Genomic DNA, 19521 nt, shown 5'->3' with positions numbered 1-19521 from the left:
GGTGGCAGCACACGACCTGTACTCTTGTGTGTGGTGGCAGCACACGACCTGTACTCTTGTGTGTGGTGGCAGCACACGACCTGTACTCTTGTGTGTGGTGGCAGCACACGACCTGTACTCTTGTGTGTGGTGGCAGCACACGACCTGTACTCTTGTGTGTGGTGGCAGCACACGACCTGTACTCTTGTGTGTGGTGGCAGCACACGACCTGTACTCTTGTGTGTGGTGGCAGCACACGACCTGTACTCTTGTGTGTGGTGGCAGCTACACGACCTGTACTCTTGTGTGTGGTGGCAGCACACGACCTGTACTCTTGTGTGTGGTGGCAGCACACGACCTGTACTCTTGTGTGTGGTAGGCAGCACACGACCTGTACTCTTGTGTGTGGTGGACAGCACACGACCTGTACTCTTGTGTGTGGTGGGCAGCACACGGACCTGTACTCTGTGTGTGGTGGCAGCACACGACCTGTACTCTTGTGGTGTGGTCGGCAGCACACCGACCTGTACTCTTGTTGTGTGGTGGCAAGCACACCGACCGTGTACTCTGTGTGTGGGGCAGCACACGACCTGGTACTCTTTGTGTGTGGTGGCAGCTACACGACCTGTACTCTTGTGTGTGGTGGCAGCACACGACCTTGTACCTCTTGTGTGTGGTGGCAGTACACCGACCTGTACTCTTGTGTGTGGTGGCAGCACACGACCTGTACTCTTGTGTGTGGTGGCAGCACACGACTGTACTCTTGTGTGTGGTGGCAGCAACGACCTGTACTCTTGTGTGTGGTGGCAGCACACGACCTGTACTCTTGTGTGTGGTGGCAGTACACGACCTGTACTCTTGTGTGTGGTGGCAGCACACGTGTACTCTTGTGTGTGGTGGCAGTACACGACCTGTACTCTTGTGTGTGGTGGCAGCACACGACCTGTACTCTTGTGTGTGGCGGCAGCACACGACCTGTACTCTTGTGTGTGGTGGCAGCACACGACCTGTACTCTTGTGTGTGGTGGCAGCACACGACCTGTACTCTTGTGTGTGGCGGCAGCACACGACCTGTACTCTTGTGTGTGGTGGCAGTACACGACCTGTACTCTTGTGTGTGGTGGCAGCACACGACCTGTACTCTTGTGTGTGGGCAGCACACGACCTGTACTCTTGTGTGTGGTGGCAGCACACGACCTGTACTCTTGTGTGTGGCGGCAGCAACGACCTGTACTCTTGTGTGTGGTGGCAGCACACGACCTGTACTCTTGTGTGTGGTGGCAGCACACGACCTGTACTCTTGTGTGTGGTGGCAGTACACGACCTGTACTCTTGTGTGTGGTGGCAGCACACGACCTGTACTCTTGTGTGTGGCGGCAGCACACGACCTGTACTCTTGTGTGTGGTGGCAGCACACGACCTGTACTCTTGTGTGTGGTGGCAGCACACGACCTGTACTCTTGTGTGTGGTGGCCGCACACGACCTGTACTCTTGTGTGTGGCGGCAGCACACGACCTGTACTCTTGTGTGTGGTGGCAGCACACGACCTGTACTCTTGTGTGTGGTGGCAGCACACGACCTGTACTCTTGTGTGTGGTGGCAGCACACGTGTACTCTTGTGTGTGGTGGCAGCACACGTGTACTCTTGTGATTGGTGGCAGCACACGACCTGTACTCTTGTGTGTGGTGACAGCACACGACCTGTACTCTTGTGTGTGGTGGCAGCACACGACCTGTACTCTTGTGTGTGGTGGCAGCACACGACCTGTACTCTTGTGTGTGGTGGCAGCACACGACCTGTACTCTTGTGTGTGGTGGCAGCACACGACCTGTACTCTTGTGTGTGGTGGCAGCACACGACCTGTACTCTTGTGTGTGGGGCCAGCACGACGTGTACTCTTGTGTGTGGCTGGCAGCACACGACCTGTACTCTTGTGTGTGGTGGCAGCACACGCTGTACTCTTGTGTGTGGTGGCAGCACACGACCTGTACTCTTGTGTGTGGTGGCAGCACACGACCTGTACTCTTGTGTGTGGCGGCAGCACACGTGTACTCTTGTGTGTGGTGGCAGCACACGTGTACTCTTGTGTGTGGTGGCAGCACACGACCTGTACTCTTGTGTGTGGTGGCAGCACACGACCTGTACTCTTGTGTGTGGTGGCAGCACACGACCTGTACTCTTGTGTGTGGTGGCAGCACACGACGTGTACTCTTGTGTGTGGCGGCAGCACACGACTGTACTCTTGTGTGTGGTGGCAGCACACGTGTACTCTTGTGTGTGGTGGCAGCACACAACCTGTACTCTTGTGTGTGGTGGCAGCACACCGTGTACTCTTGTGTGTGGTGGCAGCACACGACCTGTACTCTTGTGTGTGGTGGCAGCACACGACCTGTACTTCTTGTGTGTGGCGGGCAGCCACACGACCTGTACTCTTTGTGTGGTGCAGCCACACGACCTGTACTCTTGTGTGTGGTGGCAGTACACGACTGTACTCTTGTGTGTGGTGGCAGTACACGACCTGTACTCTTGTGTGTGGCGGCAGCACACGACCTGTACTCTTGTGTGGGGTGGCAGCACACGACCTGTTACTCTTGTGTGTGGGGCAGCACACGACCTGTACTCTTGTGTGTGTGGGCAGCACACGACTGTACTCTTGTGTGTGGTGGCAGCACACGACTGTACTCTTGTGTGTGGTGGCAGCACACGACCTGTACTCTTGTGTGTGGTGACAGCACACGACCTGTACTCTTGTGTGTGGTGGCAGCACACGACCTGTACTCTTGTGTGTGGTGGCAGCACACGACCTGTACTCTTGTGTGTGGTGAAGCACACGACCTGTACTCTTGTGTGTGGTGACAGCACACGACCTGGTACTCTTGTGTGTGGTGGCAGCACACGACCTGTACTCTTGTGTGTGGTGCAGCACACGACCTGTACTCTTGTGTGTGGTGGCAGCACACGACCTGTACTCTTGTGTGTGGTGGCAGCACACAACCTGTACTCTTGTGTGTGGTGGCAGCACACGACCTGTACTCTTGTGTGTGGTGGCAGCACACGACCTGTACTCTTGTGTGTGGTGGCAGCACACGTGTACTCTTGTGTGTGGTGGCAGCACACGTGTACTCTTGTGTGTGGTGGCAGCACACGTGTACTCTTGTGTGTGGGTGGCAGCACACGAACCTGTACTCTTGTGTGTGGTGGCAGCACACGTGTACTCTTGTGTGTGGTGGCAGCAACACGACCTGTACTCTTGTGTGTGGTGGCAGCACACGACCTGTACTCTTGTGTGTGGTGGCAGCACACAACCTGTACTCTTGTGTGTGGTGGCAGCACACGACCTGTACTCTTGTGTGTGGTGGCAGCACACGACCTGTACTCTTGTGTGTGGTGGCAGCACACGTGTACTCTTGTGTGTGGTGGCAGCACACGTGTACTCTTGTGTGTGGTGGCAGCACACGACCTGTACTCTTGTGTGTGGTGGCAGTACACGACCTGTACTCTTGTATGTGGTGGCAGCACACGACCTGTACTCTTGTGTGTGGTGGCAGCACACAACCTGTACTCTTGTGTGTGGTGGCAGCACACGACCTGTACTCTTGTGTGTGGTGGCAGCACACAACCTGTACTCTTGTGTGTGGTGGCAGCACACGACCTGTACTCTTGTGTGTGGTGGCAGCACACAACCTGTACTCTTGTGTGTGGTGGCAGCACACGACCTGTACTCTTGTGTGTGGTGGCAGCACACAACCTGTACTCTTGTGTGTGGTGGCAGCACACGACCTGTACTCTTGTGTGTGGTGGCAGCACACAACCTGTACTCTTGTGTGTGGTGGCAGCACACAACCTGTACTCTTGTGTGTGGTGGCAGCACACGACCTGTACTCTTGTGTGTGGCGGCAGCACACGACCTGTACTCTTGTGTGTGGTGGCAGCACACGACCTGTACTCTTGTGTGTGGTGGCAGCACACGACCTGTACTCTTGTGTGTGGTGGCAGCACACGTGTACTCTTGTGTGTGGTGGCAGCACACGACCTGTACTCTTGTGTGTGGTGGCAGCACACGACCTGTACTCTTGTGTGTGGTGGCAGCACACGTGTACTCTTGTGTGTGGTGGCAGCACACGACCTGTACTCTTGTGTGTGGTGGCAGCACACAACCTGTACTCGTGTGTGTGGTGGCAGCACACGACCTGTACTCTTGTGTGTGGTGGCAGCACACGACCTGTACTCTTGTGTGTGGCGGCAGCACACAACCTGTACTCTTGTGTGTGGTGGCAGCACACGACCTGTACTCTTGTGTGTGGTGGCAGCACACAACCTGTACTCTTGTGTGTGGTGGCAGCACACAACCTGTACTCTTGTGTGTGGTGGCAGCACACGTGTACTCTTGTGTGTGGTGGCAGCACACGACCTGTACTCTTGTGTGTGGTGGCAGCACACAACCTGTACTCTTGTGTGTGGTGGCAGCACACAACCTGTACTCTTGTGTGTGGTGGCAGCACACGTGTACTCTTGTGTGTGGTGGCAGCACACGACCTGTACTCTTGTGTGTGGTGGCAGCACACGTGTACTCTTGTGTGTGGTGGCAGCACACGACCTGTACTCTTGTGTGTGGTGGCAGCACACGACCTGTACTCTTGTGTGTGGTGGCAGCACACGACCTGTACTCTTGTGTGTGGTGGCAGCACACGACCTGTACTCTTGTGTGTGGTGGCAGCACACGACCTGTACTCTTGTGTGTGGTGGCAGTACACGACCTGTACTCTTGTGTGTGGTGGCAGCACACGACCTGTACTCTTGTGTGTGGTGGCAGCACACGTGTACTCTTGTGTGTGGTGGCAGCACACGACCTGTACTCTTGTGTGTGGTGGCAGCACACAACCTGTACTCTTGTGTGTGGTGGCAGCACACAACCTGTACTCTTGTGTGTGGTGGCAGCACACGTGTACTCTTGTGTGTGGTGGCAGCACACGACCTGTACTCTTGTGTGTGGTGGCAGCACACAACCTGTACTCTTGTGTGTGGTGGCAGCACACAACCTGTACTCTTGTGTGTGGTGGCAGCACACGTGTACTCTTGTGTGTGGTGGCAGCACACGACCTGTACTCTTGTGTGTGGTGGCAGCACACGTGTACTCTTGTGTGTGGTGGCAGCACACGACCTGTACTCTTGTGTGTGGTGGCAGCACACGACCTGTACTCTTGTGTGTGGTGGCAGCACACGACCTGTACTCTTGTGTGTGGTGGCAGCACACGACCTGTACTCTTGTGTGTGGTGGCAGCACACGACCTGTACTCTTGTGTGTGGTGGCAGTACACGACCTGTACTCTTGTGTGTGGTGGCAGCACACGACCTGTACTCTTGTGTGTGGTGGCAGCACACGTGTACTCTTGTGTGTGGTGGCAGTACACGTGTACTCTTGTGTGTGGTGGCAGTACACGTGTACTCTTGTGTGTGGTGGCAGCACACGTGTACTCTTGTGTGTGGTGGCAGCACACGTGTACTCTTGTGTGTGGTGGCAGCACACAACTTGTACAGGTTCTCGGCTCACTCTCTAAAGCTGAGGACAGTGTCGTGAACTATGGCTATCGATAAGCCCGCGAGAACCTTGATTGGCGAAACACTCCCATCAAGCCGACCATACGCTAGGCTCGTTAAATCGGCGACACCAGGCACATTCATCAGTTTTAGCAAACTCTGTATTGGACATCTTAAGATGACTGCCAGTAAGTAGCAGACATTACACACTGTAACTTCTTTGTATTAACATTACTTTATTATATATTAGAGGTTAATGATAGAATATTTGTCAACATTGTTCTTCAAATTATAATAGTAGACTCTATCTTTATGGATTCGCCATTACTTGTACATTCAAAATATTAATGTCATTTATCTGCTAGAAGCGAATTTCAGATACAGTTCAAGTATTTCAGATATATTATAATATAATTTGCAATGACTCGCCATTTCAGGCAACACAAGTTTAGATTTATCAGTAAACTGGACAATTCTTATATAATTCGAAATATAATGCCTTAGTGTGTTCCTGTCTGTGTCTACTCACGCTATACCTCACTCATGTAGATACCTATATAAGTCGAATTGCCACACAAGTATATGTAAGCAGGTGGCATACCAGCTACGACCACCTTCCGTGGATGATTGTTCAATAAACCACTGAACAATGTGTTTAACAGATCTCTAACTCTATCCATGGAGGACAGAAGAAAAAGTTCATATGCTGGTTAGCATTGTCAATGTGAGGCTACGTCAGTGACTGAAAATAATAATAATAATAATAATAATAATAATAATAATAATAATAATAATAATAATAATAATAAAAAAGACAAGTTCTGTCAGTCTACTGATTTTGCTATTTACCCAATTTAAATGTTTTGTCTGACACATTTCTTTGTGATAGGCAACGGATCCGCTAGTTTGTGTCTGCACTCTTGTAATTTCTTCAAATTCATCATAATAGTTACAGTTTAATGACACTCCTTAGAGGTCTATTTTATAGCCCAATATTTTCTTCAACATTAGCTTTATTTATTACAAAGCGTAGCAAGGACATCAACATTATCATTTAATTACAGGCCAGTGTGAGAGGGGACCCAGAGTAACTTACAGGCCAGTGTGAGTGGGGACCCGGAGTAACTTACAGGCCAGTGTGAGAGGGGACCCGGAGTAGCTTACAGGCCAGTGTGAGAGGGGACCCGGAGTAGCTTACAGGCCAGTGTGAGAGGGGACCCGGAGTAGCTTACAGGCCAGTGTGAGAGGGGACCCAGAGTAGCTTACAAGCCAGTTTGAGAGGGGACCCAGAGTAGCTTACAGGTCAGTGTGAGAGGGGACCCACAATAACTTACAGGCCAGTGTGAGAGGGGACCCAGTGTAGCTTACAGGCCAGTGTGAGAGGGGACCCAGAGTAGCTTACAAGCCAGTGTGAGAGGGGACCCAGTGTAGCTTACAAGCCAGTGTGAGAGGGGACCCACAATAACTTACAGGCCAGTGTGAGAGGGGACCCACAGTAACTTACAGGCCAGTGTGAGAGGGGACCCACAGTAACTTACAGGCCAGTGTGAGAGGGGACCCAGAGTAGCTTACAAGCCAGTGTGAGAGGGGACCCAGTGTAGCTTACAAGCCAGTGTGAGAGGGGACTCACAATAACTTACAGGCCAGTGTGAGAGGGGACCCACAATAACTTACAGGCCAGTGTGAGAGGGGACCCACAGTAACTTACAGGCCAGTGTGAGAGGGGACCCACAGTAACTTACAGGCCAGTGTGAGAGGGGACCCACAATAACTTTCAGGCCAGTGTGAGAGGGGACCCGCAGTAACTTTCAGGCCAGTGTGAGAGGGGACCCACAATAACTTTCAGGCCAGTGTGAGAGGGGACTCACAATAACTTACAGGCCAGTGTGAGAGGGGACCCACAATAACTTACAGGCCAGTGTGAGAGGGGGACCCACAATAACTTACAGGCCAGTGTGAGAGGGGACCCACAATAACTTACAGGCCAGTGTGAGAGGGGACCCACAGTAACTTACAGGCCAGTGTGAGAGGGGACCCACAATAACTTACAGGCCAGTGTGAGAGGGGACCCACAGTAACTTACAGGCCAGTGTGAGAGGGGGACCCACAATAACTTACAGACCAGTGTGAGAGGGGACCCACAATAACTTACAGGCCAGTGTGAGAGGGGACCCACAGTAACTTACAGGCCAGTGTGAGAGGGGACCCACAGTAACTTACAGGCCAGTGTGAGAGGGGACCCACAGTAACTTACAGGCCAGTGTGAGAGGGGACCCACAGTAACTTACAGGCCAGTGTGAGAGGGGACCCACAGTAACTTACAGGCCAGTGTGAGAGGGGACCCACAATAACTTACAGGCCAGTGAGAGAGGGGACCCACAATAACTTACAGGCCAGTGTGAGAGGGGACCCACAATAACTTGACTCTGACTCACATGATAAGTATGCACATATTTACCAAAGGAGTTAAAGTTATTACGTAACATTGCCTGGCTTCACAGGCAATTGGATTGTTAGCTATTTAATGCCTTCTATGAACAGTTGGAGATGGAGATAATTAGGCTGTCTACAGCAGTGCTTTCAATCATTTTGAGTGCTACAAGAATAGCTGCCAACAGTTCAACCTGCAAAGGTGGAAAGCTCAATTACTTACTCCGACATTCTTTTCACTTGTGTTGCCGTCGAGCTGATCTACACTGACTGCACTTCCTGGCCTTCCAGTAACTTAATTGAGAGATTCTTTAGTGAATATGATCTGTGTGATATTGATTACAGGTTGTAAATTGTGCATGAGTTCAGGGATACTTAATTTAGGAGGGAGCTGAGCATGAGAGTTGTGTGTGATTAGTTGCTTGTTGGGGGGTGTAGTGGTGAGTGTGTGAGGCGCTCGTGTTATTATGGCGTAACTCTCTCTTCCTCTTTATATATAAAACACTTTAGTTTGGGTTTTACACCACTCAGACCACCACCCACCTGGCTATCACCACTCAGACCACCACCCACCTGGCTATCACCACTCAGAACATCACCCACCTGGCTATCACCACTCAGACCACCACCCACCTGGCTGTCACCACTTAGACCACCACCCACCTGGCTATCACCACTCAGACCACCACCCACCTGGCTATCACCACTCAGACCACCACCCACCTCGCTATCACCACTCAGACCACCACCCACCTGGCTATCACCACTCAGACCACCACCCACCTGGCTATCACCACTCAGACCACCACCCACCTGGCTATCACCACTCAGACCACCACCCACCTGGCTATCACCACTCAGAACACCACCCACCTGGCTATCACCACTCAGAACACCACCCACCTGGCTATCACCACTCAGACCACCACCCACCTGGCTATCACCACTCAGAACACCACCCACCTGACTATCACCACTCAGAACACCACCCACCTGGCTATCACCACTCAGAACACCACCCACCTGGCTATCACCACTCAGAACACCACCATGCCGGTTGTTACACATTATGACTTAACTAAAAGTTAAAGCTACTTAATGCTGCCACCACCTTCGCCTGTGATGAAAATGAGTACTTTACAGTGACCGACGGTGAAGCATACCGGTCACTGGAGAGTTAAAGATGTTAATTACTCTAGGAGGTGGTGGGCACCGTACCCGCACAGTCACTTACTGTGATAAGTGACAATGCCATAGAAAGGTGGAAGACTCTGCCGACTCTCACTTTTCAATGCCATTCAAGTAATTCTAACAAAATGATAATTACGGGTGTCAGGAAGATAATTAGTGTGTGAACAAAGGCAGCGACAACTGAGGGAGACGCCCACACGACACTCGGGCCTCACAACTCTCTATGAAGGAGTCAACAGGAACGAATGGACACACCAGGTGGACAGTTTACTATTATACATAAATTGAATTATTTCAATATAAAAAAAATCCTACTCAATCTTCCCTATCAAGGCGATATAATGATCAACACTTGTGATGTTAGAACACAAGGTCAGTGTCCCCCCCCCCCCTGAGATGCCCAACTGCCTCGTCTGAACCACAACACACTCTCTCGTCCGGCGTTCAATCCCCAACCATCCAAGTGGTTAGGCACTATTCCTTCCCTCGTCCCATCCCAAATCCTTATCCTGACCCCTTCCAAGTGCTATATAGTCGGAATGGCTTGGCACTCTCTCCTAATCATTCTCTCCTCCTCTCTCCCCTCTCTCCCTCCTCTCTCCCCACTCTCCCTCCTCTCTCCCCACTCTCCCTCACTCCCAACGACATTTTAAACTACTCAATCCCCAATTTTCCGTTGAATTAACGGATTTGAATCTGGTAACAAGGGATGTCCTTCCAACCTTTGAAACCACCCGAGGTGTGACCTTACCTCACCTTCCTGTGACCTTACCTCACCTTCCTGTGACCTTACCTCACCTTCCTGTGACCTTACCTCACCTCCCTGAGACCTTACCTCACCTTTCTGTGACCTCACCTCCCTGTGACCTTACCTCACCTCCCTGTGACCTTACCTTACCTCCCTGTGACCTTACCTTACCTCCCTGTGACCTTACCTCACCTCCCTGTGACCTTACCTCACCTCCCTGTGACCTTACCTCACCTCCCTGTGACCTTACCTCCCCTCCCTGTGACCTTACCTCACCTCCCTGTGACCTTACCTCACCTCCCTATGACCTTACCTCACCTCCCTATGACCTTATCTCACCTCCCTGTGACCTTACCTCACCTCCCTGTGACCTTACCTCACCTCCCTGTGACCTTACCTCACCTCCCTGTGACCTTACCTCACCTCCCTATGACCTTATCTCACCTCCCTGTGACCTTACCTCACCTCCCTGTGACCTTACCTCACCTCCCTGTGACCATACCTTACCTCCCTATGACCTTATCTCACTTTCCTGTGACCTTACCTTACCTCCCTGTGACCTTACCTCACCTGCCTGTGACCTTACCTCACCTCCCTGTGACCTTACATCACCTCCCTGTGACCTTACCTCACCTCCCTATGACCTTATCTCACCTCCCTGTGACCTTACCTCACCTCCCTGTGACCTTACCTCACCTCCCTGTGACCATACCTTACCTCCCTATGACCTTATCTCACCTTCCTGTGACCTTACCTTACCTCCCTGTGACCTTACCTCACCTCCCTGTGACCTTACCTCACCTCCCTGTGACCTTACCTCACCTCCCTGTGACCTTACCTCACCCCCCTGTGACTGGTAGCGGGCCGTGTCATCTACCAGGGTAGCGGGCCGAGTCATCTACCAGGGTAGCGGGTCATGTCATCTACCAGGGTAGCGGGCCGTGTCATCTACCAGGGTAGCGGGCCGTGTCATCTACCACGGTAGCGGGCCGTGTCATCTACCAGGTAGCGGGCCGTGTCATCTACCAGGGTAGCGGGCCGTGTCATCTACCAGGGTAGCAGGCCGTGTCATCTACCAGGGTAGCGGGCCGTGTCATCTACCAGGATAGCGGGCCGTGTCATCTACCAGGGTAGCGGGCCGTGTCATCTACCAGGGTAGCGGGCCGTGTCATCCACCAGGGTGGCGGGCTGTGTCATCTACCAGGGTAGCGGGCCGTGTCATCTACCAGGGTAGCGGGCCGTGTCATCTACCAGGGTAGCGGGCCGTGTCATCTACCAGGGTGGCGGGCCGTGACATCTACCAGGGTGGCGGGCCGTGACATCTACCAGGGTGGCGGGCCGTGTCATCTACCAGGGTAGCCGGCCGTGTCATCTACCAGGGTGGCGGGCCGTGTCATCTACCAGGGTGGCGGGCCGTGACATCTACCAGGGTGGCGGGCCGTGTCATCTACCAGGGTAGCGGGCCGTGTCATCTACCAGGGTGGCGGGCCGTGTCATCTAACAGGGTAGCGGGCCGTGTCATCTACCAGGGTAGCGGGCTGTGTCATCTACCAGGGTGGCGGGCCGTGTCATCTACCAGGGTGGCGGGCCGTGACATCTACCAGGGTGTCGGGCCGTGACATCTACCAGGGTGGCGGGCCGTGTCATCTACCAGGGTAGCGGGCCGTGTCATCTACCAGGGTGGCGGGCCGTGTCATCTACCAGGGTGGCGGGCCGTGACATCTACCAGGGTGGCGGGCCGTGACATCTACCAGGGTGGCGGGCCGTGTCATCTACCAGGGTAGCCGGCCGTGTCATCTACCAGGGTGGCGGGCCGTGTCATCTACCAGGGTGGCGGGCCGTGACATCTACCAGGGTGGCGGGCCGTGTCATCTACCAGGGTAGCGGGCCGTGTCATCTACCAGGGTGGCGGGCCGTGTCATCTACCAGGGTAGCGGGCCGTGTCATCTACCAGGGTAGCGGGCTGTGTCATCTACCAGGGTGGCGGGCCGTGTCATCTACCAGGGTGGCGGGCCGTGACATCTACCAGGGTGGCAGGCCGTGACATCTACCAGGGTGGCGGGCCGTGTCATCTACCAGGGTAGCGGGCCGTGTCATCTACCAGGGTGGCGGGCCGTGTCATCTACCAGGGTGGCGGGCCGTGACATCTACCAGGGTGGCGGGCCGTGTCATCTACCAGGGTAGCGGGCCGTGTCATCTACCAGGGTGGCGGGCCGTGTCATCTACCAGGGTGGCGGGCCGTGACATCTACCAGGGTAGCGGGTCGTGACATCTACCAGGGTAGCGGGCTGTGTCATCTACCAGGGTGGCGGGCCGTGTCATCTACCAGGGTAGCGGGCCGTGTCATCTACCAGGGTGGCGGGCCGTGTCATCTACCAGGGTAGCGGGCCGTGTCATCTACCAGGGTGGCGGGCCGTGTCATCTACCAGGGTAGCGTGCCGTGTCATCTACCAGGGTAGCGGGTCGTGCCATCTACCAGGGTAGCGGGCCGTGTCATCTACCAGGGTAGCGGGTCGTGCCATCTACCAGGGTAGCGGGCCGTGTCATCTACCAGGGTAGCGGGTCGTGTCATCTACCAGGGTGACGGGCCGTGACATCTACCAGCGTGGCGGGCCGTGTCATCTACCAGGGTAGCGGGCCGTGACATCTACCAGGGTAGCGGGCCGTGACATCTACCAGGGTAGCGGGCCGTGACATCTACCAGGGTAGCGGGCCGTGACATCTACCAGGGTAGCGGGCCGTGACATCTACCAGGGTAGCGGGCCGTGACATCTACCAGGGTAGCGTGCTCCGCTCCTTCATCTTCACATACCGTGTACAACCCAAAATACTGTTTTATGAGTGTTCGTTGAAACCATCGAGAATGACTAGTTCATGACTAGTTCTTAAACAACAAATGATACACTGTTATCATCGTTACAAGGCAGAAGCTGTTGTGCTATCATGTGATTGTGTCACATATTCCATCTTGGATGCTTATTATTTATCATATATTCCCCATATTAAGAAGTTTGGTAATTACTGGACAGCCAAAGATGATTCCGAAGGTCATATTTTGCATGTTTTCATTTGTATCAATATTGTTGCTATAATATAGGACTAAGGTTGGTGCTGATAGTCTATTATTGATCTGATATTTGCTAAATGCATCAGTTTAGGTTATGGTCAAATATTTACCCAGAATTGTGAGCTGTTCCCTACGACAGTTCAGTCGGCCTCGAGTCTGTGTTTACGTTGTTAATATAATCTATTAACTGCAGCTCAGGTACCTCGGACTGAGAGTCGTAAGGAATTTCCAGGAAATATAGACTATATGTATGTTATCATCGATCTTTCCTGTTTCGTGGACCACATTTGCGAATACCAACTCGTCTATTGAACACCTTAGTGTTTCAGTTGACCAGACCACACACTAGAAAGTGAAGGGACGACGACGTTTCGGTCCGTCATGGCAATTGTGTGTTTCCGTAGTGCTTCAGCGATGATTAAAGATCTGTCTTCAACAAGCCGTTTTTGCAATTTAGAATTATTTGGATTTCACAGAAGTTTTTGATATGCAAGAGGATATCACGTGCATATTTAATATTTCGTTTTTTTTGTCTTGAGATTAATTTTAGTAAGATATCAGTTAGCACGTGGAACGAGGTGAGGTTTGATGTTCATTAAGGAATACCTTGTTACAGTAACTTAGAATGATTTTTGTTGCCTTGAAACAGTGCAGACGACTGTCATTAGGCCAGATAGCCTCAAATCCATTGTAGCAATTAACCTCCTACATCCATTCTAGTTAATTAGTTTTGAACAACATCTCTGTTAGCAATATCAAAAACGTTTCTCAAATCAAGAAATACCACTCAGGTATTGTGCCTCTTATCTCCCAGGATAGTGAAAAGGTTTAGATACAATTATGAGCACATTTACCATGTATTTAAAACCATTAATATCAGGTGAAATAGGCTCTCGAATACTATACAGTTATCTACTGAGCAACATTGTCTCAAAGGTCCTTGACTACTCCCCTTCTCCTTGACCACTCGCAGGTGGTCAAGGAGAGGGGACGAAAAACATCATCTGATATAGCAGTGACTGCTAATACAGCAATATTGGTAGATTACCGGGTAGAGGAAGTAGAAGTAGATGTCATAGGAGATGCATCACCAGGATCATTGCTACCGTCCATGGCCAGGGATTAGCTAAACCTTCTTTCAGAATGTTCATTCATCTGGATTAACGAGATCCTATCGTGAAACAAAAAATCATATTTGTTAGTGAAAAGTCCTCAGGCAAATGGGTGATTCACTATCACACTATTTATTCCTTCATATCCCAACAATTCAAGAATAAAATCCATTGTAAAGCGTTCAGGGATTGGTTGGTTGATGGGTCGTGGTAAGATTGGTTGGTTGAATGGTCGTGGTAAGATTGGTTGGTTGATGGGTCGTGGTAAGATTGGTTGGTTGATGGGTCGTGGTAAGATTGGTTGGTTGATGGGTCGTGGTAAGATTGGTTGGTTGATGGGTCGTGGCAAGACTGGTTGGTTGATGGGTCGTGGTAAGATTGGTTGGTTGATGGGTCGTGGTAAGATTGGTTGGTTGATGGGTCGTGGTAAGATTGGTTGGTTGATGGGTCGTGGTAAGATTGGTTGGTTGAATGGTCGTGATAAGATTGGTTGGTTGATGGGTCGTGGTAAGATTGGTTGGTTGATGGGTCGTGGTAAGATTGGTTGGTTGATGGGTCGTGGTAAGATTGGTTGGTTGATGGGTCGTGGTAAGATTGGTTGGTTGATGGGTCGTGGTAAGATTGGTTGGTTGATGGGTCGTGGTAAGATTGGTTGGTTGATGGGTCGTGGTAAGATTGGTTGGTTGATGGGTCGTGGTAAGATTGGTTGGTTGATGGGTCGTGGTAAGATTGGTTGGTTGATGGGTCGTGGTAAGATTGGTTGGTTGATGGGTCGTGGTAAGATTGGTTGGTTGATGGGTCGTGGTAGGATTGGTTGGTTGATGGGTCGTGGTAAGATTGGTTGGTTGATGGGTCGTGGTAAGATTGGTTGGTTGAATGGTCGTGGTAAGATTGGTTGGTTGATGGGTCGTGGTAAGATTGGTTGGTTGATGGGTCGTGGTAAGATTGGTTGGTTGATGGGTCGTGGTAAGATTGGTTGGTTGATGGGTCGTGGTAAGATTGGTTGGTTGATGGGTCGTGGTAAGATTGGTTGATTGATGGGTCGTGGTAAGATTGGTTGGTTGATGGGTCGTGGTAAGATTGGTTGGTTGATGGGTCGTGGTAGGATTGGTTGGTTGATGGGTCGTGGTAAGATTGGTTGGTTGATGGGTCGTGGTAAGATTGGTTGGTTGATGGGTCGTGGTAAGATTGGTTGGTTGATGGGTCGTGGTAAGATTGGTTGGTTGATGGGTCGTGGTAAGATTGGTTGGTTGATGGGTGGTGGTAAGATTGGTTGGTTGATGGGTGGTGGTAAGATTGGTTGGTTGATGGGTCGTGGTAAGATTGGTTGGTTGATGGGTCGTAGTAAGATTGGTTGGTTGATGGGTGGTGGTAAGATTGGTTGGTTGATGGGTCGTGGTAAGATTGGTTGGTTGATGGGTCGTGGTAAGATTGGTTGGTTGATGGGTCGTGGTAAGATTGGTTGGTTGATGGGTCGTGGTAAGATTGGTTGGTTGATGGGTCGTGGTAAGATTGGTTGGTTGATGGGTCGTGGTAAGATTGGTTGGTTGATGGGTCGTGGTAAGATTGGTTGGTTGATGGGTCGTGGTAAGATTGGTTGGTTGATGGGTCGTGGTAAGTTGGTTGGTTGATGGGTGGTGGTAAGATTGGTTGGTTGATGGGTCGTGGTAAGATTGGTTGGTTGATGGGTCGTGGTAAGATTGGTTGGTTGATGGGTCGTGGTAAGATTGGTTGGTTGATGGGTCGTGGTAAGATTGGTTGGTTGATGGGTCGTGGTAAGATTGGTTGGTTGATGGGTCGTGGTAAGATTGGTTGGTTGATGGGTCGTGGTAAGATTGGTTGGTTGATGGGTCGTGGTAAGATTGGTTGGTTGATGGGTCGTGGTAAGATTGGTTGGTTGATGGGTCGTGGTAAGATTGGTTGGTTGATGGGTCGTAGTAAGATTGGTTGGTTGATGGGTCGTGGTAAGATTGGTTGGTTGATGGGTCGTGGTAAGATTGGTTGGTTGATGGGTCGTGGTAAGATTGGTTGGTTGATGGGTCGTGGTAAGATTGGTTGGTTGATGGGTCGTGGTAAGATTGGTTGGTTGATGGGTCGTGGTAAGATTGGTTGGTTGATGGGTGGTGGTAAGATTGGTTGGTTGATGGGTCGTGGTAAGATTGGTTGGTTGATGGGTCGTGGTAAGATTGGTTGGTTGATGGGTCGTGGTAAGATTGGTTGGTTGATGGGTCGTGGTAAGATTGGTTGGTTGATGGGTCGTGGTAAGATTGGTTGGTTGATGGGTCGTGGTAAGATTGGTTGGTTGATGGGTCGTGGTAAGATTGGTTGGTTGATGGGTCGTGGTAAGATTGGTTGGTTGATGGGTCGTGGTAAGATTGGTTGGTTGATGGGTCGTGGTAAGATTGGTTGGTTGATGGGTCGTAGTAAGATTGGTTGGTTGATGGGTCGTGGTAAGATTGGTTGGTTGATGGGTCGTGGTAAGATTGGTTGGTTGATGGGTCGTGGTAAGATTGGTTGGTTGATGGGTCGTGGTAAGATTGGGTGGTTGATGGGTCGTGGTAAGATTGGTTGGTTGATGGGTCGTGGTAAGATTGGTTGGTTGATGGGTCGTGGTAAGATTGGTTGGTTGATGGGTCGTGGTAAGATTGGTTGGTTGATGGGTCGTGGTAAGATTGGTTGGTTGATGGGTGGTGGTAAGATTGGTTGGTTGATGGGTCGTGGTAAGATTGGTTGGTTGATGGGTCGTGGTAAGATTGGTTGGTTGATGGGTGGTGGTAAGATTGGTTGGTTGATGGGTCGTGGTAAGATTGGTTGGTTGATGGGTCGTGGTAAGATTGGTTGGTTGATGGGTCGTGGTAAGATTGGTTGGTTGATGGGTCGTGGTAAGATTGGTTGGTTGATGGGTCGTGGTAAGATTGGTTGGTTGATGGGTCGTGGTAAGATTGGTTGGTTGATGGGTCGTGGCAAGACTGGTTGGTTGATGGGTCGTGGTAAGATTGGTTGGTTGATGGGTCGTGGTAAGATTGGTTGGTTGATGGGTCGTGGTAAGATTGGTTGGTTGATGGGTCGTGGTAAGATTGGTTGGTTGATGGGTCGTGGTAAGATTGGTTGGTTGATGGGTCGTGGTAAGATTGGTTGGTTGATGGGTCGTGGTAAGATTGGTTGGTTGATGGGTGGTGGTAAGATTGGTTGGTTGATGGGTGGTGGTAAGATTGGTTGGTTGATGGGTCGTGGTAAGATTGGTTGGTTGATGGGTCGTGGTAAGATTGGTTGGTTGATGGGTCGTGGTAAGATTGGTTGGTTGATGGGTCGTGGTAAGATTGGTTGGTTGATGGGTGGTGGTAAGATTGGTTGGTTGATGGGTCGTGGTAAGATTGGTTGGTTGATGGGTCGTAGTAAGATTGGTTGGTTGATGGGTGGTGGTAAGATTGGTTGGTTGATGGGTCGTGGTAAGATTGGTTGGTTGATGGGCCGTGGTAAGATTGGTTGGTTGATGGGTCGTGGTAAGATTGGTTGGTTGATGGGTCGTGGTAAGATTGGTTGGTTGATGGGTCGTGGTAAGATTGGTTGGTTGATGGGTCGTGGTAAGATTGGTTGGTTGATGGGTCGTGGTAAGATTGGTTGGTTGATGGGTCGTGGTAAGATTGGTTGGTTGATGGGTCGTGGTAAGATTGGTTGGTTGATGGGTGGTGGTAAGATTGGTTGGTTGATGGGTCGTGGTAAGATTGGTTGGTTGATGGGTCGTGGTAAGATTGGTTGGTTGATGGGTCGTGGTAAGATTGGTTGGTTGATGGGTCGTGGTAAGATTGGTTGGTTGATGGGTCGTGGTAAGATTGGTTGGTTGATGGGTCGTGGTAAGATTGGTTGGTTGATGGGTCGTGGTAAGATTGGTTGGTTGATGGGTCGTGGTAAGATTGGTTGGTTGATGGGTCGTGGTAAGATTGACTAATTTAATAAAACAATAAAGAAATGTTGTTATTCATAAGTTTGTTCCTCTCTCATATTCTATCCTTCCATAATTTAAGTAAAATTTATCTCCTCCTCTCATTCGCCCTCGGTATTGGTATGTGCCTGTCTGTGCTGTCTGTCAGTCGACAGTCGATGCGTCTGTCAGTCAGGGAGACTCTCAGCTCGTACATCTTTCATTTCGTGAGGTTCTCAGTCAGAGTCTGTCAGTCATGGAATCTATTGATTATCGAGTCTGTTTGTGCGTATATCACACCGAGAGTTAGACAGTCAGTTCAGGCGTCAGTCACCTGTCGCCAAGGCATAGTGTCTGTCAGTCTCTGGTTCTGTCAGTGACGGGTTCTGTCAGTAGTCCCAGTGCCAGTAATTCAGTTTATTTTTATGTCCGTGGTTGTCATGTTGTTTCTCTCAGTCAGTCTTTCAGTACAGTTTTAGACATCACTGGTGTCTTAAAGCCAGTGTTGATGTCCTAAAGCCAGTGTTGATGTATTAAAGCCAGTGTTGATGTCTTAAAGCCTGTGTTGATGTCTTAAAGCCAGTGTTGATGTCCTAAAGCCAGTGTTGATGTCTTAAAGCCAGTGTTGATGTATTAAAGCCTGTGTTGATGTCTTAAAGCCAGTGTTGATGTCCTAAAGCCAGTGTTGATGTATTAAAGCCAGTGTTGATGTCTTAAAGCCAGTGTTGATGTATTAAAGCCAGTGTTGATGTATTAAAGCCAGTGTTGATGTCTTAAAGCCAGTGTTGATGTCCTAAAGTCAGTGTTGATGTATTAAAGCCAGTGTTGATGTCTTAAAGCCAGTGTTGATGTATTAAAGCCAGTGTTGATGTCTTAAAGTCAGTGTTGATGTATTAAAGCCAGTATTGATATATTAAAGCCAGTGTTGATGTATTAAAGCCAGTGTTGATGTATTAAAGCCAGTGTTGATGTATTAAAGCCAGTGTTGATGTATTAAAGCCAGTGTTGATGTATTAAAGCCAGTGTTGATGTATTAAAGTCAGTGTTGATGTATTAAAGCAAGGGTTGATGTATTAAAGTCAGTGTTGATGTATTAAAGCCAGTGTTGATGTCCTAAAGTCAGTGTTGATGTATTAAAGTCAGTGTGGATGTATTAAAGCCAGTGTTGATGTCCTAAAGTCAGTGTTGATGTATTAAAGTCAGTGTGGATGTATTAAAGCCAGTGTTGATGTATTAAAGTCAGTGTGGATGTATTAAAGTCAGTGTGGTTGTCAGTGAGAGTGTCAGTACTGCTCAACAGCTGTGTTAAACTGCTCGTCGTGGTTACCTCAGCCACTACACGAGTGTTTCAACCCGGCCTCTCCAATATTACATAGGATTTTGATGTTGATAATCCCCTAAGGCCAAGAACTGATGTACTAAAAATCATTGTTGTTCGCTAAATTGACGCTATGTCCCGTTTTCTATTGGTGGGTCGGTTTGGCTAGGTTCGGGTAATTTAGAACATCACTTTAATGACGTAGTGAACGCTC

The sequence above is a fragment of the Procambarus clarkii genome, chromosome 64 (assembly GCF_040958095.1).
Source record: "Procambarus clarkii isolate CNS0578487 chromosome 64, FALCON_Pclarkii_2.0, whole genome shotgun sequence".
Taxonomy (NCBI): domain Eukaryota; kingdom Metazoa; phylum Arthropoda; class Malacostraca; order Decapoda; family Cambaridae; genus Procambarus; species Procambarus clarkii.
This window is presented reverse-complemented; position numbering follows the sequence as displayed.